Raw genomic sequence first — 15,209 nt, 5'->3', positions numbered from 1 at the left:
CCGTAGTCTCTCCTCGTAGCTCATACCCCTCAGTTCGGGTACGAGCAACGAGTGTGTGCGTGCTTTCGGGTGCGAGTGTGTGTGCGTGCATGTGTATTTGTATGTGGAGAGAAGAGGCTGAACATTGAGTAACACCGACGTCTCTCTCACCAAGACCATATCTAAGGAGCTGTATTTTGTATTCCAGGCAGCGTTGAGCATCTTCGGCTTGGTTGGAGGGCCTCTGCTGGGAGTGTTCACCCTTGGCATGTTCTTCCCTTGGGCCAACGCCACCGTAAGCCCTTTATATGTTAGAAGTTGTTGCACTGGCAGGCAGTTATATCGTCATGTAAGCTATAAGCTTAAAGTCGGCTTTCTTTTCTCGCTTAAACCTAATTTAGTCAGCATCCAGCCTCGAAGAAACGTCCTAGCTTTACATAAGTAGTATATGCAAATACATAATCATGTATTAATAAATTACCGAATAAGGGCATTTGAAGTACATATGTATAGCAAGAGTGTTCTGGCGACCCTAGAACCTGAGCCCCCAGACCTCTTGCTGGTGACCCTTGAACCTGAGCCCCAGACCTCTTGCTGGCGACCCTTGAAAATGAGCCCCAGACCTCTTGCTGGCGACCCTTGAACCTGAGGCCTAGACCTCTTGCTGGCGACCCTTGAACCTGAGCCCCAGACCTCTTGCTGGCGACCCTTGAACCTGAGCCCCAGACCTCTTGCTGGCGACCCTTGAACCTGAGCCCCAGACCTCTTGCTGGCGACCCTTGAACCTGAGCCCCAGACCTCTTGCTGGCGACCCTTGAACCTGAGCCCCAGACCTCTTGCTGGCGACCCTTGAACCCTAAGCCCCAGACCTCTTGCTGACGACCCTTGAACCTGAGCCCCAGACCTCTTCCTGGCGACCCTTGAACCTGAGCCCCAGACCTCTTCCTGGCGACCCTTGAACCTGAGCCCCAGACCTCTTCCTGGCGACCCTTGAACCTGAGCCCCAGACCTCTTCCTGGCGACCCTTGAACCTGAGCCCCAGACCTCTTCCTGGCGACCCTTGAACCTGAGCCCCAGACATCTTCCTGGCGACCCTTGAACCTGAGCCCCAGACCTCTTGCTGACGACCCTTGAACCTGAGCCCCAGACCTCTTGCTGGCGACCCTTGAACCTGAGCCCCAGACCTCTTGCTGACGACCCTTGAACCTGAGCCCCAGACCTCTTGCTGACGACCCTTGAACCTGAGCCCCAGACCGTTTGCTGGTGAGGATGTAAACAAATAGATCACACTGACCAGCGACCATTTTCGAGCACAGATTAAAGAATTCCATTTACCTCAGCAGTAAACCCATAATGACTTCTGCAACAGTACGTGTGAATAGTTTTGTTTGCATCTAGTCATTCACAATATTTTATTTTATTAATGTAATGGCACGAAACCCACAGGGAGCCTTCGTTGGTGAAATCGTCAGCTTGATCTTTATGTTCTGGATCGGAGTTGGTCATCATATGGCCAGGTACTCGGGCCAGATCAAGCTGGAGTCTATGCCCACCAGTATAGACGGCTGCAACAACCTCACCTTCGTTGAATCCAAATTCTTGCATGAACCGTAAGTAGCCTTACACTCTCGTTGCATATTTAAAAATATAATAACTGATGAAAAGTTGAAGACCTTTTGGTCAATACTTGGCAGTCCCAATCCATTTGTAATACTGTCACTCGCGCACATGTCCAGCCTACAGGTGCAATAATCCAGGAAACCCCTCGTATATTTTTGTACTTGAAGTGTTCCACAAATCAGCAATCCTATTCCCAAGACAATGTTTACCCAAGTCATTGGGTAAGTAATAGCCATGGTGGTACAGTTAAGGCAGGCGTCTTGGAATCACAAGGTCACGAGTCTAGGAATCACAAGGTCAATAAATTGCCTCAAAGTTATTTGCATTGAATTATCACGCCATTGTGATCTGAGAGGGGCATAGGAGTGTGAACGACATTACTGAAAGCCCGAGTGTGGTCAGGTTGATGTAAAATCCTTGTTGGGCCTAGGTTTGTGGCCTCCAGAAGCTCCCTGAGAGCTCGGTGGAGTTCTGGGTTGGTCAACATTTGTACCACCGTGGCCGAGTCAGTTAAAGAAGGTATATGGGAATCACCAGGTCGCTAGTTCAAGTCACTTCATTGCCTCAAAATTTATATCTATATAAATAATAATGTAAATGTTCGTTTGTTCAAAATCGCTAATTTCCGAAAGTTCTTCACTGATTGTTTGAAATTTTGAAACGGCGTTCCATTCGCATCCGAACGGGTTTTAATATACATACTATATAGATGTCACGTCAGTTATGGGAAATCATGCTTTTTTTGGGGAAAACTGTGTTTCGCGAGTTTTTCTTGTGAGGGAAATCTTCAAAACCTCTTTACCGATTGCAATGAAATTTTGACACAACGTGTCATTCGAATAGCCGCATGTTTTAATATACCTACTAATTACATGCCTCACCTGTAACATGAAAAAAAAATTTGTTTTGAAAAAACAGCGCCATCTGTTGCACTTAAGAGCAACGCACGATGTAATCTCTGAAAAAATATTCAGCGATTGCTTTTAAAATTTGACACAATATTCCATTTGAAATCGCGTGTCTTTTTATATACATACTATATAGATGCCACACCTGTGACAGGTAAAAACATGCTTTTTTTTAAACAGGGGCTATCTGGTGCACATAAGAGTAACACACGTTATACTAAATATGTAACGATTCCATTTCAATGTCTCCAATTGCATTGATAAATTGAATTTTTATAGATATCGATTTTTTCATTTTGATTTAATTATTTTCTGTGACATTACGTTGGAATTCAACTGTGTTGTTTACCATACCGTTTATTTTATGAGAATAGTTTATTTTTTTTAATTGTTTTTCATTTTGTTTTTTAAACTGTTATTATTTTTCAGTGATGCGAACAGCACATTATTTAGGAATGCATCGGACAAGGGAGTGGAGAATGGTTGGGAGAAAAGAGGGGACGGGACTGGCGGATGGTGTGAAGGACGAGGGGATGGGGGAATGGAAGATGGTGGGAAGGAGAAACGGACAGTGGAGTGGGGAATGGTGGGGAGGAAGAGGGGATGGTGGAGTGGGGAATGATGGAGACGACAAGGGGATGTGAGAGGGGGGGAATGGTGGGGAGGACTGGGGAACAGGGGAAGGTGGAGTTGTCAGTAGCATATATGCTTGGGGACCATTCAAGCTTGTTCACACTTGTGTTGCTCACATGGCCACACAAAGTGAGGTGATTTGATGAAATATCTATGCCCAAACTTACCACAAAGTGCTGTCGGGTTGTTGGGTATATAGCTTGGGCTACCAATGTCTTTTGGTCACTTCAGTGGCTGAAGTGACTCTAGGTTCGAGTTACTTCAGTGGTGTGGAGTTTTCAGTTATAAATATATATATATATATATATATATATATATATATATATATATATATATATATATATATATATATATATATATATATATATATATATATATATATATATATAAGGGGTACCACCTCTGGTGCAAGTGTAGGGACCCATAGTCTCGGAGAAGAAAATAAAGAGTACTCAGAGAAGACCTTGTGGATCTTCACTGAACACTTTGATATTTTCTTCTCCTACCATCCCTATTCTTTTGGTATGTGTGTATATTTATCTAACTTTATTTGAAAATGTCATTATACAAATATATATATATATATATATATATATATATATATATATATATATATATATATATATATATATATACACACTACAGTTTACAGAGAACACACACACAAATATATAACAATTAAACAATAAGCGTTCGAAGACCTCGTCCAGCTCCTCGGAGGTTGGGTGCGTACCAAGGATACAGCACGCATTTCCCCGCTGAACTGCGACACTGAGGCGCTGGAACAGGAAACTGGCTGCTCGTGGGTCTCTAGTTTTCCCAATGAGTTCCTCACCAACCTCCTTTAAAAACTTGAGTTCACATTTACCCAGGCGCCCAGAGTCTCAGAGCCTATCGGCACGAACCTGTAACAACGTTCTAGGTCTCTGTACTTGTTGATTTTCTAGGTCTCCCTGAAGGTGGCTGCCCCACCTCCCTCTGCTGAGCTGTAACGTAAATAGGTATCAGCCAATACAGATGCATAGGTGTAATCCCATACGACCTGTTTACCTTCCCTCCATGGCTGCAGGGTGAATCCATCTGGGCATTTGTGGCTGTTGGCAGGTCTGCGCAACTGGGGTTCTCTTTGTGCTGGACACCCTGCTGTAGCCAAACTTCTCTTCATGATGTCATTGACTGCTTCGTGTCTGGCAATCTTTCCCTGTGTCTTACGACAGATGAGACCATGGTTGCCGTATTGGTCTGCCTGTGCATGGCCGCAAACACACCGGTGTTCGGTGGAGATAGGGGCGGCAAGGCGCAGAGCAACACCAATACTTAGGGCCCGATGGTCCAGGTGGGTGCCCAAGGCGGAATTAGGGACTGCCAAGAGGAAGTCCCCGGCATGGGGCGCTTGCACATCTAGGAGACGTGCTCTGTCCTTCTGAGAAGCTGCGTCCAGCAATGCTTTGGCGATGTTCTCCACTATGGGGCTATCCCATTTGGCCTGTTTACCGTCGTTTGGAAAAGTTGGTCGGTTGTGTGAATTGGCAAGAGTGTCCCACTGACCATCTCCTTCCACAATTTTGGGATCACGAATCCCAGTGGAGTTCCTTAGGTATTCTGGTAGTATTTCATTCACTAATTCACTTGTAGCACTGGTCGAGGATAAGAATGCCGGCAAAGCTAACTGTGTCGCCTTGCGAATACCTATTCACCCGAGTCTAATTGGGAGCGTTGCTTGGTCCTACTGGTCATCTTGCAGGGAGAGGTTTAACGCTTTCATAGTTATTGTCTTTAGGAGTGCATCGTATTCCGTTAATTTTGGGTTGTCAAAGGAAGGAGCACACCTGAGGAAATAGGTAAGTCTGGGCAAGGCCAGGCACCCGTTAAGAAGGTACAAAGCATTGTGAGCATCCAAAGCCCCTATTCGCGCCTCCATCCTCCTCGGGTCTTTAAGCTTTTCTTCGAGGACTACCTCAATGGCGTTCGAGCGCAGAGGTGCCCCCCTAGCAGCACACTGTCGGTGGGAGCGATCACTTGGACTCCTGGCAATAAGATTCGTACTGCATCTATGATTGGTTGGCTGGATGAGATGATTTCACACTTTGATGGATTTAGTGTAAGGCCTAACTTCTCTCCCCTAGATTTCACTAGCTGAAGATCTCCTAGCAGGGATTCCTGTGTCCCTGCCAGGGTGCCATTGTCCAGGAATCAGATGTTGAATTCGCTGGACAACCTGCTTGTGACCTCCTTAGCTGCCATGTAGAAAAGAAAAGGGGCAAGTGGGTCTCCCTGCTGGACACCTTCTGTGGAAACAACTTCATGTTCCCCAAACAGCTGCGTCGATTCCCTACTGTACCCTGCTGAGACGAAGGGGAGTAGAGAAGGAAAGCTGGTTCGAACTGCTTCCAGTACTACATCCCTTTTTACCTGGTTGAAGGCATTTTTAAAGTCTAATTTAATTAATGCCTTATTTTCTGGGAGGTCCTTGATATAGGCTCGTGCTGCATGAGCTGCTGCTTCACAGCCATGGGGGACACCAAAACCTAGTTGATGGGGGTCGAAGCATCGTTGCAGCGTCTATGCTGATTTTTCTGACAGCTGCCCTAGCAACAAGGCGCCGAAGTGTGTTACCCACGGCAATGGGTCTGACTCCACCATCTTTATTCTTGAGGGCACAAAGGGATGATCCGAAGAAGAAGGGTTTAATTGTATCTGGGAACAACCCGGAGAGACAGTCGTTGACAAACTTCTTAATCTCTGACAGTAGTGTCTCGGCAACTTTGCCGAGAACTGGGTTTGTCATCTCCTTGAGGTGCTGAGGTCTTACTCCAGTGTATCCCCTTGCTGAGCCTGGTGGAAATGACATGACGGCTTTGTATACCTCTGACGCTTGGAGGAATAGAGGTCCCATGTCTGGGACACTTGTGTCCCGAGCAGTGGGTTCCCATGGTACTCTGGGAGGGTGCTTCTCTCTCAGTGAGTCGGCAGTTGCTGTATTTCTAGTGGCGATTGTTTCTTCACTGGTAAGTAACCTATTCGCCCCTACTGTGTTGCCCTCTTCCTAAAAAGTTAGGTTAGGTTAGGTAAGGTAACCTAACCTAACCTAAAAAGTTAGCTTAGGTTAGGTTAGGTAGGTTAGGTAGTCGAAAACCAATTAATTCATGAAACTTGGCTTATTAGGCAAATCGGGCCTTGCATAGTAGGCTGAGAAGTGCGTTCTGGCTACTAGGTACGACATATATATATATATATATATATATATATATATATATATATATATATATATATATATATATATATATATATATATATATATATATATATAATATATATATATATATATATATATATATATATATATATATTGTGACGGGAAAGTGTAGGAGTGTAGATGTTCGGCAGTCCTCCTAATGGCTGGTGTCAATGCCTGTCACATTTACAAAAAAAATAGATTGCTTGGCTGTTGTCTGTGGTAGAGTAAGGGAAGACACGCAAAACACATAGTATGATTAACGAAACTTTAATTAACTGGAAAGCAAATTTAAAAACAAGACAATCCCTCGGCTATGTACAGTGCTAACAAACAAGTCATAAAAATTAAGAACAGGAATAAATTACTCTAGGAATAATATAAAGATAAAATGACATAAAAAGGTGCTGAGAATATAGCGTCACCTGGGAACCTCCACCAATAAACAGGATGTGTATCAGTTGGTTGTTCACAGCTTGAGAGCACAAGGATATTCTGGCTTCAATGGCTGGTTCAAGCCCAGATATCGACTTAGGTAGAGGGCGCTGAGGTGCAGAGGTGCAGGTGTGCAGACGGCGGGTCACCAATCAGAAGCAGGCAGGCTGCAATGGTAGTTTGCTGGTTGACGATGGCGAGCTGGCATGGAGGAAGTGTGGAGTGGGGGTTTAGGGTAAGTTTTGCCTCCTGGTCAAAATGTTTTGTGCTACTGGTAGACGTATCTTGAAGGTAGCATCTTATTCTTGTATATGTGTAAGTAACTTAATGTAGGGAAGAGCAGGCTCAATCTCTCTTGAAAGAGATTATCGTCACAACTCTCCCCCGAAGCCTGCGCTTATGGGTGAAGTTACGTCTTCAGGTGGTAGAGTGGTAAGTGGAGCAGCCTCCACCTCATAGACTCTGGAGAGGGCGTCTGCTATGATGTTGTCAGAACCCCTTGATGTAGAAAATCTCCAGGTTGAAATTCTGCAGATATAAAGCCTATCGTAGAAGTCGTTGATTGTTGAATTGGGCTTGCTGCAAGAAGTGTAGGGGATTGTGGTCCGAGTAGATGGTGGTAGACCGAGCACCTTGTAAGTACGATGCAAAGTGCTGTAAATTCAGGACGAAGGACAGTAGCTCCTTTTCGATAGTGCTGTAATTCTTCTGGTGTGGTTTTAACTTGTAGCTGTAGTAGCTAACAGGTAGAACCTCCTCGCCTCGTTGTTGCATCAGGATGCCCCCGATGCCGGTACCACTGGCGTCGACATGGAGGATGAAAGGCTTCGTGATATCTGGCGAGGCGAGAATGGGATTAGAACAGAGCAGAGATTTAAGTTGTTCAAAAGCAATGGTTTGCTGAATGGTCCAATGATACCGTGCTTGGGGCTGGTTAAGGTGATCAATGGTGTCGCTACCGTACTAAAATTCTTCACAAACTTACGGTAGTAGGAGACAAGACCAAGGAAGCGCAGGAGCTGCTTCCTGGTGGTAGGCAGTGGGTAATGCTGGATGGCTTGAGTGTGTACGTTAACGGAGCTAGGCTGCCAATCCCTATCACATGACCAAGATAACGCACTTTACCTTTAGCAACGGTGGACTTGCCCAAGTTGATGGTGAGGCCGGCTGTCAGGAGCTTGGCGAACAATCGTTGCAGCTGAAGCAGATGTTCGTCCCAGGTGTTAGTTGCTACAACGATATCATCCAAGTAGGCGTAGGTGTTATCTAAGCCATGGATGACGCGGTTGACAGCTCGCTGGAAGGTGGCCGGGGCATTACATAGTGTAAATGGAAGGCGTTCATATCTGTAAAGGCCGAAAGGAGTGGTGAAGGCAGATATTTCCTTAGCTCGCTCTGTCAAACATACTTGGTAGTATCCTTTGAGTAAGTCTAGCTTGGACAAATACCGAGCATTACCAATGGTGTCAAAGATGTCATCTATTCTAGGTAATGGGTACGCATCCTTGACAGTCAAAAGATTCAATTTCCGATAATCGGTACACAACCTCACTTTACCTTGCGGTTTCGGCACCAATATGCAGAGTGAGGCTTAAGGGGACTCACAAGGGGTGGCCAGCCCATGATCCAGGAGGTACTGTACCTCAGCACGCATGACTTCCTTTTTGCTCGGGCTGATTCTGTAGAAAGGTTGACGAATCGGCTGGTGTCAAGGAGTAGCTGGATGTCGTGCTGAACCACATTACACTCCCGTGGATCATCGCTGAACAACTTCTGATGTTCCTTGAAGATTCTGATGAGAGGAGCACTATTACTGTCCTGTAAATAGGTATGAAGATCAGTTAGGATTTCTAAGTTGGAAGGCACTGACTCAGTGTTAGTGCTTTCGGGAGGAGAAGCAGGGAAGGTCTCACTGTGGAGGTATGGACCTTTAAATGTGGATAATGATACCAATACAGTGGAGAGAGTACCTTGATACTGCTTCAGGAGGTTGACGTGGCACAACTGGGTCTTCCGCCGCCTATCTGGAGTCTCAAGAACGTAGTTGTGGTTGTTTCTGCACTCCTTGATGCGGTAGGGTCCTGAAAACTTGTTTTGCAATGGAGAACCTGGATAGGAAAGTATGCCAACACGAAGTCTCCTGGTTTAAATTTCCTTATTTTGCTGCTTTGGTCAAAATGAGTCTTCATCCTCTCCTGAGCTTTCAATAGATTGTCATTAGAAATTTACGTACTCTCTCTAGAATGTGTTTTAAGTTTTGAAGAAACTGGGGCACATTCTGAGGGTCACTGAAGGTGGCATTACGTAGAGAGTCTTTAAAAGCTTTGAGAGGAGTACGGCACTTACGTCCGTAGAGCATCTCATAAGGAGATACTCCTAGAGACTCATTGGGAAGACTTCTGAAAATGCACATAATGAGATCAAGTTGTTTATCCCAGTCCTTCAGGGTGTCATTGCAAAATTTCTTTAGGAGTGCTTTAATAGTCTGATAACTACGTTCAAGAGAACCCTGTGAAGCAGGATGATAGGGGCTGGACAATACCTGTGTGATGTTGAACTCGTCCAGTGTCTTCTTGAAGAGATCACTGGTTGGAAATCTTTACTGGGTGAAGATCTTCAATAGTTGTTTCACCACAGTAGCAGCCGTAATGTTCTTTACTGGAACTGCTATTGGGAATCTGGTGGTAGGACACAGGATAGTTAGTATGTAGGCGTTGCCAAACTGGTCCGGGGTAAAGGACCAACACAGTCTATGATGAGTCTGTGGAAAGGTTCCGCAGGCACTGGGATAGGATTCAACGGTGCCTTTGGAATACAGATGTTAGGTTTATCTGCCATCTGACATGTATGACACTGTTGCACGTAACTTTTGACGTCTTTAACCATACCTGGCCAGTAGTAGTCATGTCTGATTCCGTGGTAGGTTTGTTAAAACCATAGTGAGAAAGTGCTCCGTGGGCCAGGTGTAGAATATCGGGCCGTAGGCTTGTGGGAATCACTAGTTGTTCGACATTTGCCCAATCGTCATCCTCCTTCAGCTTACTGGGTCTGTACCTGTGGTAGAGCAACTGATTCTCTAGGAAGAACCCAGGGATACTGTCAGGTTGAGTCCCAGCCTGGAAGAATAATGGTGTTAATGAAGGATCCTCCCTCTGTAACTTACGGAAGTCCAAACTGGTAAGATTCGGTGGTAGATTCTGAGGGTCTTGAGGGACAGCGGTAGCAGTAGAGTCAGCTGGTTGCGGTCGTGCAGCTTGTGCACGGGTGGGTCACCAAAACCGGAGGAGAAACTTCATCACTTTCTTGGACCTCTGCTAAAACATACTTAAAGATGGATTGTTCACTACAGAGTTACACGCCTGGGGTTTGTCCATGATGATCAGGTTGGATGGTTGCAGATCTTCTGCCAAGTCGTTGCCCAGGAGAAGTGCACTCCAGACATGGGAAAATGCTTTTCCCTGATGGCGACTTGGACTTCTCCGGTCACGAAAGGACAATCCAGGTGGACTCTGGCGAGTGGATACGGAGTGGTAGCAGTGAGGTCAGTGATAAGGACGGTTTTCCCGGTGTAGGTGATGTTAGGCACAGCTGATTTCAATATTATGGACTGAAGAGCCACTGTGTCCCTCAAGATCTTCAATTTGAATCGTCCCTCCGAATCTGTACCATTGGTACAGAGAGTTCCAGGATACAGGTGTTTGCTGAAGAGAGAAAGATCATTAACAGGAACACCAACATTCATCACAGGCTTACCGGACTTCGGAGGAGTCGGTTTGGGTTTAGTTGTTGCATTGCCCTTTTTATTGAGCTTTCCCATATCTATCTATGGTATGTACATAGAGTTTGCAATACTTACAATACAATTGAGAGCTTGCTTGATCTGTACCTACTTTATCATAACTATACAAGACTTCTTACTGGAAGATGGTTTCTGGTGTAAGCAGGTGGATGAGGCTGTAGGTGTCAGCTGACTTCGCACATTTGATGTAGTCGGTTTCTTCTTTATCTGCTAAGTATAAACCAACGGAAGGGGGAACACGTCTCAAGAATTCCACAACTAGCATGAGGTTGACGAGCTCTGTAAATGTAGAGATATGTGCTGCTTCCAGCCATTTCATGAAATATCTTTTCTTGGTATTGGCAATTCTAGAAAGGTGGTGGTACTTGCCTTTAGATGATCATGGAATTTTCGTCTGTAGCTTTCGGTGGAGAGAAGGTAGGCGTCCAAAACTGCTTGCTTCAGGGTCTGGTAGACATTCTCAGACGCTAAGGTACTGAGAGTAAACTGCAGCTCTACCTGTTAAATGCACTCTGAGAAGGGTAGACCATTGATCTGCAGGCAGCTAAGTTTATTAGCTAGGGTCTCAAAAGTGGTGAAAAAGACATCAATCTCTGTCTCAACGAATGGTGGCATTAACTTACTTGCATGGGAGACATTGAAACTTACGGGAAGACTAGCGGTAGCTTATTGGCGCTGAGTGTGGTGTGTAGTTTCCAACGTGAGTTCTCGTTGACGACATGCTATAGCCATCTCCTCTTGCTTTTTGTCATGCTCACGTTGTATCTCCAGGTGACGTTGTTTTGCTTCAAGCTGTACTCGCTCACGCTCACGGAGTAGTGCAGTCTCACGTTCCTTGAGGGTGGCTTTACGTTCCTGTTCTTCTTTCCTAATTGCATCCTCGTTCTTGCTCTTCTTTCCTGATTGCAGGTTCTTCTTTCCTCATTTGTAGAGCTTCTTTTTGTTGTTGGAGGGCTTCTCTTTGTTGCTCCCGCTAGAGTTTTGCAAGTTTAAGCTTGAGTTTCATAGTTGCCAGATCATGTTTATCTGCAATAGAATAATGTTCGTGAGTTTCAGAGTCAATCGTCCCTTCATCTAAGAGGTGATCCATTATTAAATTATGCAATTCATTTTTGTTGGCTCCATGGGGAACATCTAGTTGATACTCGTGTGCAAGAGTTTGTAATTCGGTCCTCTTGGCACGACTTAAGGTTCCTATTTCACCTGTTGGATCGTTACGAAAAGCTGGGAGGCGAAACATGGTGAAAAATATCAAATAAATGTACAACGAATACTTGTGATATGGTAAGTGTCAGTAACAGGATAACGTGGCAACTGGTAACTATCCTGTGGAATTTAATATTTAACAATTAATGTTAATTTTAGAATGGTAAATGATTAGTCAATCAAAAGCGCAGGAAATCTTGTACCCGGTACTCAATGTAAGAGAATAAGGGCAAGAAAATCCTACTAAATAAATGAAACTGAGTTCTAAAACAAATGAAACATTTAATTGTTCCAAAAGTGAATAAGGTAGTCCAAGAATGTAGGCATACCTGCCGAGTCTCTATAGGACAGAAGCAAGGGTTTTTCCACTACATGATATATGATACTTACAGAATTAGCGAACTTTGTGCTCTGAAAAAAGAAAGCTACGCATGTGACGCACGTAACCAGAGGAAATCGACCATCCTTATTGAAACTGATCTAGCGATACACAACTATCTTCAAAGATGCTCCAGGTCTAGCATCTGTCTTACAGCACGACGTTTATTCTGGACGAGGGAGTCAGGCCTATAAAATAACACCCCTACCGTCTCAACCCTCTTTAGAAAAAGGTGGTGAAAAAACGAGGTAGAATATATGTTGCATCACCGTCTAATAACCCCGAGCACAAGCCCATGGTCATCCCCCGATTCTACTTGTGTCCAAACCTGGTAGGAAATACCGATTATGTATTGATTATCGCCAGGTGAATAGGGTCACGGTAGCTGATACTTATCCTCTCCCCAGAAAAGAGGAACGTCTTGATGCCATAGGCAAAGCTCGTTACCTAACTAAATTCGACCTATATAAGGACTATTGGCAGGTTTCCCCTCATGGAGCGGGCCAAACCCATCTCCGCGTTCGTGACTCCCGACGGCTTGTTTGAATGCCAGGTGATGCCGTTTGGGATGAAGAACGCAGCGTCCACCTTCCAGAGGTTAATGGGTATAGTGTTGCGTAACGTAGAAAATACCTGGTATATATCGATGACGTTTTGATATATGACCTAAGTTGGGAAGACCATCTACGTCACATAGAGGACTTCTTTAAGAGCTATGCTCCAGTCAGGATTAGTAGTCAACCTGTACAAATCAGAGTTTGCTAAGATCTCCGTTATCTTTTTAGGGCACTAGGGTGGGAGGAGGATGGATTGAACCAAAAGCCAGCAAGGTAGAAAACGATCACCCAGTACTTTACACCATCTACAAGGAAGGAAATCCTGCGTTTTCTAGGCATGACCGGTTTCTACCATAAGTTTGTCCCTAATTTTTCATCTATCGCCTACCCACTGACAAATCTTTAAAGAAGGATGTGAAACTTTTATGGGATACACAGTACCAGGAGACTTTTGAGAACCTCAAGGCGATTTTGATCTCTTCTCCCATCCTCGTGTCCACGAGCATTGAGGATAGGTTTATCCTTACCATAGATGCTTCAGATTATGGCCTCGGGGTCGTATTATCTCAGAACGATCAAAAAGAGGTGGAACACCCTGTAGCTTACTATTCTAAAAAGTTTACCCCCAGTCAGCTCAACTATTCAGTGATAGAAAAATAGATGTTGGCCCTAATCAGTTCCGTCCTGCATTTTGAAGTATACCTGACCAGTAATAGCCATCCTCCTCCTCGTACGATCTGACCATAAACCTCTCAAGTTCCTCGCCCAGTCTGAACAGACGAATCTTCAACTCACCAGATGGAGTCTTCATCTCCAACAATATCCCCTCCAGATCGAGAACATCAAAGGAGTGGATAACGTAGTAGCAGATGCGTTGTCACACATTTGAATGCCTAACTAAATTTGTTTTTTTCCTTTTAGGACCAAACCAAATACCTTTTGGTGGGGAGGTGTTACAGACTCGTCGCCCTTGTCAGGGGGTAGAGTGGCAGTTCCAGCGCTATCTAAGAGTCTGCACCCGAACTCCCCGGAATAGTACATAATGTGGACAATGCCATCTTGTGGTGGTTATCAAATGGCTAAAGATTCCTGCCTTGGTCAGCCAGAGGGGTCGTTGTGAGTGACCTCTGGTGAGGTGACGCATCAAAACCAGCGCCACCTAGTGTGTGCTAGTGAGCACAATGTCAACTCCCCAGTGGGTTAGTGGTATTTCCTAGTTCACCAGGTATCGGCTAGGTCATTGATGACGTTTTTGTGTCCACAGAGGTGACGTCTGGGGGCAGCGATACTGGAGACGGCAGTTCATCTTGGGCAAGCCACAGTCCTCCCTACAGGGTCCTGGAAACGACCAAGTAAGCCGCCGCCGATGAAGCAGTGTGGTAGCTGCAAGTGCTTAAGTGTTGAAAAGGATCGGTGTACCTTTGGGACTGGCTTAGGGGAGAGACTGACGACAGGGAGGTGCCTGTTGAGTAGTGCTGCTAGCTGGTCGCTAGAGACTGCTGCCAGGGGATCAATACCCATGTATAGGTTTGTGACCCCGCTCAGCATGTGGCTGAGGTACTCTGCCAGCGAATAGCTGGAGGACAGTTGTTGGGGTACAGGCACCTCATGACTCTGTCAGTGGGCTGGCCCACGTATAGGTGAACTTGCTGGTGTTCTTCCCAGTATGGTTGGATGCGCTACTGGACAGTGAAGAAATACTGGGGATTGATGAACTCTGCACATATGCACATTTTATATCCTGAGCGAAAGGATTGTACATAGGTGTAGAAATAGCCTATCTGTTCTTTATATATTATTCATGGTGGCGGTGTACATATATATACTTAACAGTGGTGGAAAGATATTTAATATATTGACGAACGGAGCAGTGTTTTGTTCATCCCCTCCATTATTTTATGCACTACATGGCCACATTCTTGAAAACGTACTACCGGCTTGGGGTCGAATACGATCATTTTGGTTCTACCATCAAAGAACCCGGTTGAGACCCATAATGGCTGTAACAAGGAGTTGGGTATGGTCGGAAGGAAGAGGGGATGGAGGAGTGAGGAATGGTAGGGAGGACGAGGGGACGGCGGAGTGGGGAATGGTTCGAAGGAAGAGGAGACGGGTGAGTGGGGTAATGGTGGGGAGGACTGCGGTACAGGGAAGGTTGCTGTTGCTCGGCAACGCATGTGCGTTGCTGAGCAGTACCCGGCAACGCATAACGCGTGGCCGGGTACTGCTAGTATATTTAATAATTAGTTCACTTATGAAAGTGAAAATGAAGGTGTTTTGTTCCCTTTCTTAGATGTACTTGTCTTGTAACGTATTTGAGGTTTAACACTGCTGTATGTGCTAAGGGAACTAACATGGGAGAGTACTTTAATGCTATGAGTGAGTGCCCTCATGGGGCCTCGTAGCCTGGTGGATAGCGCGCAGGACTCGTAACTCTGTGGCGCGGGTTCGATTCTCG

The 15,209-nt window shown here is 45.3% G+C and overlaps 1 long non-coding RNA gene across 1 annotated transcript; it reads left to right on the top strand.

Moving 5' to 3' along the window:
• Positions 1–1,431: 1,431 nt before the first annotated feature.
• LOC138353283 (uncharacterized) lies at positions 1,432–14,618 on the top strand. The gene is made up of 2 exons (XR_011223101.1): positions 1,432–1,589; positions 14,016–14,618. It is a non-coding gene; the product is annotated as an uncharacterized lncRNA (long non-coding RNA).
• The last annotated feature ends 591 nt before the right edge of the window (positions 14,619–15,209 follow it).

The sequence above is a fragment of the Procambarus clarkii genome, chromosome 57 (assembly GCF_040958095.1).
Source record: "Procambarus clarkii isolate CNS0578487 chromosome 57, FALCON_Pclarkii_2.0, whole genome shotgun sequence".
NCBI lineage: Eukaryota > Metazoa > Arthropoda > Malacostraca > Decapoda > Cambaridae > Procambarus > Procambarus clarkii.
Note: the sequence above shows the minus strand (reverse complement) of the source record. Positions and strands in the feature narration are given on the sequence as shown.